This window comes from Crassostrea angulata, unplaced genomic scaffold, assembly GCF_025612915.1.
Source record: "Crassostrea angulata isolate pt1a10 unplaced genomic scaffold, ASM2561291v2 HiC_scaffold_210, whole genome shotgun sequence".
Lineage (NCBI taxonomy): Eukaryota > Metazoa > Mollusca > Bivalvia > Ostreida > Ostreidae > Magallana > Magallana angulata.
In genome coordinates, this window is record NW_026441763.1 from 70,367 (window position 1) to 76,247 (window position 5,881).

Here is a 5,881-nt window from a genome sequence, read left to right on the forward strand (position 1 = left end):
ATCTCCCCTTTAAAGAGAGCGTGGCCCTTCATTTGAACAAACTTGAATCCCCTTCACCTAGTGGTGCTTATTGCCAAACTTGGTTGAAATCTGCCCAGTGGTTCTTGAGAAGAAGATGAATATATGACAAGTTTACAACGACGAGAACGACAAATTGTGATCAGAAAAGCTCACTTGAGCCTTTGGCTCAGGTGAGCTAAAAACAAAATAAAGGAAACATAATTGCATACTTTTATTGAAAAACAAATTTTCACAGCTTACAATTGTAAATTACTTTAAACAGCCATAATTTTGTTTGTTATAATTTCTTATCAAACACAAACCACAACAAGGCATGATGCTTTCTTAAAGTTCCATTACAGTAACTGTTCATGAATTATCCCATTTAATTTGAATTACTGGTAAATAGTCTGTAGAACACATTAAGGAATAGGCATGTGGGTAGAGGTGACAGGTTAACCTCAAGAGCTGAAACGAATCAACAGGAAAAACCATGTGGCCACCAATAGCTGAAATTAAAAAAATCAATAAGCTGTGTTAATACATGTACCGGTACTAATAATTTATAGCTGTGTTTACATTAACATATGCATAGTATTTCTGAAAAAAAAAATACACTGACCATGCAGTGTAATTAGTATGACATATCCCGATACGTGACATTAGATGGCACAGGACAGTTTTTTTGATACATTTCATTGTAGCCTGGGGACGTGTGTCTTCGTAACCCTGTAACTAGAATTTCCTCAGTTCCCATTCAGCACAAATACCTTTAATTCACTCTTTATAAGGCCAATCACCAATTTCTGAAGAAAATTACTAGTCAAAACCTGTAAAATTGTCTACATACTGTTTTTATGAGATTTTGACCCTTCCATATTTTGCTAATTTTTCATTATTCAGCTTTTTAGACCTCCCCCAGCCAATTCCCTGCAAAGGGTTGACCTTCCGTACCATGTGCATGTTGCACCATCACATGTCAGAAACTTACCGGTGTATAGTTTATAATGCCCCATCCACCTAATTTTCGTGTTATTTACCCTCCCGTCTGTAACTTGCATTTTCACTGTCTGAAGTCAACACAACAGTCATAGCCACAGGTTTCGCATTTTACTTCTGAATCTCATGTACCTAACATATGGGGCCTACATATTGAATATCAATTTCAACAAGAGACATCCCTCTAACTAATGATAATCATTAAAAATCATTTCATGAATTTTAGCAACACTCATAAGCCTTTAAGTACAGCAACTCTCAATTTTACAAATATATTGACGGGTACTTTATCCGAAACTGTCCCTTGCTACCTTTAACTTACACTAACATTCTCTGAAAAGTCATCTTGTCTTAAACTTACAAAGCTTATGCTATTCTGAGAAAAATTATACCTCATTTTGCCAATTCCATTAAGGATTAAGAAAAATATGGCCATTTAAGTCAACCCAGCATTTCCACTTTCCTCTATTTAACACAGATTCATAGGGCTCTCCATAAATAAAGCATCTTTACCTAATCTTATAGAGGTCAACTGTTGTTCAACCTCCCTAAATAAGAAACCTTATTCAAAACTACATACATATACATGATATTATCATGACAAAAGCATCACATCACTTAGAAATACCCTTACATGTATACCCTCCCCCTATTTTTTTATTTTCCTAAGAAGCAATAGTTTGAACACTTTAACCTAATATTATGAAACTTGTGGCAATTCCCTTAAGTCATTTCTCACACATATTTAAAAACAACCATCACTGATATTGAAAATTAATCTTTTCTTGATAAATGGATGAAATGTATTATTTTTTTTCACAAAAAGACATGCTGCCATACATGTGATTTCTTGTTTTCATGAAACAGTAAGCTTATAATCATATTTAGTGAATATCTTATTTATTCTGGTTTCTAGTCTCCTTTTAACTTTGCTAAAATAGTAAGACCTACAAGTGTGATGTCTGCTCTTAATTAAAATGAAATTCAAACACAACTGGGTACCTGGGGACGGAAGAGAATTCCATGATAAATGTTCAAATTTTACATGTTTTCCTACATTTTTGATGCATATATACAATAAAAGGGTAAAAATTTGTTGTTTCTTGATCATTTCGAGAGTAATTATAATAGCAGATGTTATTTCAAGGTCAAATGTACATTTACATATCCAACATGTAATGGTAATGGAGGCAATTGGAAAGAGGGGGTGGCTTTTTGAATTCTGTAAATATATCTAAAATATCACTTTTGGATAGAAAGGAGCAAAAACTTCAGTTTTTTGACATATTGTATACTTTGATAACTGCATTTGTCTACATGTGAATTTTATTTGAATGAAAAAAAAAAGCTGTTTTAAAAAAATTGAGTTATATAAGTCAGCTTGCTTAATGTTATTTCATGAAATCAGACAGCAAAATTGCTGCAAATTTATAATTTAAATAATTCAATTGATCAAAACTCTTTTACTGTGCAGTATTAATTCTTATCTCGGTAATTAACTTAAGCCTATTAATTGTCATCAGAATAGGAAATACCTACTCTCTAAGCCAATTTACTCTAGTGGTGGTCATTCTACACATTTAAAAGGGATTTACTTCCCTTGTATATTATAGCTATTAATCATGTAATGACATATATAACCAACAAAATCATCCATTTTCCCAAAATTGACTACTTTTGGTACAAAATCCACTCAAAATTACAGTTAAATGAGAAATCTGAAAATACCATGTAGTCTTGAAACTTACACTAACATTCTCTGAAAAGTCATCTTGTCTTAAACTTACAAAGCTTATGCTATTCTAAGAAAAAGTATACCTCATTTTGCCAATTCCATTAAGGATTAAGAAAAATATGGCCATTTAAGTGAACCCAGCATTTCCATTTTCTTCTATTTAACACAGATTTATAGTGCTCTCCGTAAATAAAGCATCTTTACCTAATCTTTTAGAGGTCAACTGTTGTTCAACCTCCCTAAATAAGAAACCTTATTCAAAACTACATACATATACATGATATTATCATGACAAAAGCATCACATCACTTAGAAATACCCTTACATGTACTATACCATCCCCCTATTTTTTGATTTCCTAAGAAGCATTATTTTGAACACTTTAACCAAATATTATGAAACTTAAATGCTTCTAATTGATCAATTGAATTTTTAAGCAGCGTGAAATTAAAACCATCGCAATTGATACTTTAGTAAAAATCATGAAATTTTAACATGGTGGAATTAAAACGACTTGCAGTATTTCATCCGAACAGCCTCAAAGTATAATTTTCTGCTATACCATTTTTTATTAAATGAATTCTACTGGGGTTTTTTTTTGCAAATAAATTAAGCAAGGATTTTTTTCTCTTTTCTTATTAATGACAGGTTTTAAAAACAATATTATGTTTAGTATGTATAAAATTCCATAAACAATTTTACAAAGCTTTGGATTTTAGTTGCACACTGAAAAAATGAGGGATTGCACGATAATACATGCTCATTTTGAAATTTAAAGCATTGATGATTTCTTTTCCTAGATAGAGATATGCACAAAATGATGTTGCTCTGTGATGCTTTGCCAAGATTAAAAGCATGAGAGAGAGAGAGAGAGAGAGAGAGAGAGAGAGAGAGAGAGAGAGATCTGAGGCACATGTAGTAAAAATTATTACATACATTTGTCTTACTGTAAAAATTGTTTACAATGTAGATGTGTTCTGCATGTAAAGTTTACCTAAAAGGAATCAATAAAATTCAATATATATAAAAGATAAACTAATCTCAACGAATTTACAATGTTCTGTGAAATAATCAAATCTTGAGAAGAATGTTTTATAGATATCAGGGAACATTTACCTAAAATCTGAACTTAAAGTTCTTTTCATCTTGCACTCTGTTTTACATGCTCTTTCACAGGCGATAATCATATATAACGGCGAGCCAGACAAAAGTTCTAATTTTAATTAGACTGAATATTTACCATGTCAAATATATTTATTTAATTAAGCACAAGCCTGAGTTCTTTAATTCATTAATTAACATGATTAAGTGGAGGTGATATGGTAAAGATCTGCTATATTCAAATATTTAGGGTAAAGTTATCATCATGCAAACATGCACTCTAATTACAACATTCTACTCTTGTGTGCCTTTGGACCCCCACCCATTTTAATTGCACTGGTTTACAGTGTGTGGTGTGTTGTTCAATATAAAAAAGGACATACATATACATAATAATAAATAGAAATTCAAAAGAGTAGTGTGCAAAACATAAACGTGAAAATACATTGAACAGATAATATCCCGAGATTTCTCTGACTCAAATGCCCGCTTTTATATTGTTACGCACGTCAAAAGCGGGGTTAGAGTCAGAGGAATGTCGGAATAGATTGAAAAGTGCACAAACACTTTGAAAAGAAAAAGTCAATACGATATATCCTGTATTGAAACATACCTTTATAATCTGTCATACGTTAGTTGAGCTGAAATTTCCACTATCGCCGTCTTGCAGGCCATTCTTCTGACACACCGCTATCAGCTGTTGTTCGCAGTCAAAACATGGCGAGTTGACATGGTGAATCGTACGATAATTTTTTCGATTAAAACTAATAAGACTAATAAAAACTAACAACGTAATTATCGACCGAATTAACGAAATTGTTTCAATAAACACTCTGATTAACTATATAAAAAAGGAGTTCGGTTTTATATGACCTGTACGAAATCTTTTCAGCAGGAGTTACTTTAACTGTGAATTTTGCACTATTTTTTAAACCAATAACGAGGAATCAACATTTCCGGAAAAATCAATATTTAAACCCCGATATCTCTGCAATGCAGTATCCGATTTTAAAACGAATTTAAGTTTTGTATTTAGCTTTGCAAACTATACAATATGCATATAATTTTATGTTTTTTATAAAGTTTTATGATCAGTACGAATTGATACAGTAGAAGTTACTTTCAGTGTGAATTTTGCACTATTTTTGAAACCAAGAACGCGGCATGAAAATTTCCGGGAAAATCAGTTTTTAAACCCCGATATCTCTGTAATGCATCCTCCGAATTTTAAACGGTTTTCAGCATTAGATTCAGCTTAAAAAGCTCTACAAAATACGTGTACGTCTTTTGTTTGATCAAAAAATTCAATTTTTCAAAAAATTTGATTCGCTTCCAGTTTCGACCGGAAGTGACAGATTTTCATTATATAGCTCTATTACAGAGGTAAATCGACCAAATCATAACCATTGAAAATTTCAAGCCTCTATCTTAAAGCGTTTTTGAGAAAAGTCCCGGACAAAATGACTTTTTTAAAATTTTAAAAATGACGTAACGTCAAAACGGAAGTGACGTTGTCTTTAAAACTTTAACATCTTTGAGGGACGATAACTTGCTAAAATCTCTGGAAGTTTCATTGAAATCGGTTGAAAACTTTTTGAGTTATGAAGCAAAAAAGGAGTCAGAAAAAAAAGAAAAAGTATAATAATAACTAGAGCAAAGCTCGTTGCAAAGCAACGAGTGGGTCTTCCGTTAATGTCGGAAGTAAAGCTGGAAGTTTCTGTAAGAAGCAGAGCTCTTAAACCATTAACAAGAGTAACTAAAATAAAAAGATGATAAAATCGAATTATTCCTGGTACGACTTAACAAAATCCGAATGATTTTAAGTACGACTTAACAAAAAAAAAATCCGAATTGTTCAAGTACGACTTAACAATTATTTTTGGTACGAGTTGATTTTACTTTTAACATTTCGCTTTTTTTTAAACCAAGGACGCGGAATAAAAATTTCCGGAAAAATCAATTTTTAAACCCCGATATCTCTGTAATGCATCGTCCGATTTTAAAATGGCTTTCAGTGTTAGATTCAGCTTGATAAGCTCTATAAAA

General features: G+C 31.9%; 1 long non-coding RNA gene across 1 annotated transcript; it reads right to left on the reverse strand.

Annotated features, from left to right (window-relative positions):
• Positions 1 to 219: 219 nt before the first annotated feature.
• LOC128169773 (uncharacterized) lies at positions 220 to 5,538 on the reverse strand. Its single transcript, XR_008241596.1, has 2 exons — positions 4,449 to 5,538; positions 220 to 509 (listed from the first exon to the last, which is right to left on the reverse strand). It is a non-coding gene; the product is annotated as an uncharacterized LOC128169773 (long non-coding RNA).
• Between the last annotated feature and the right edge of the window lie 343 nt (positions 5,539 to 5,881).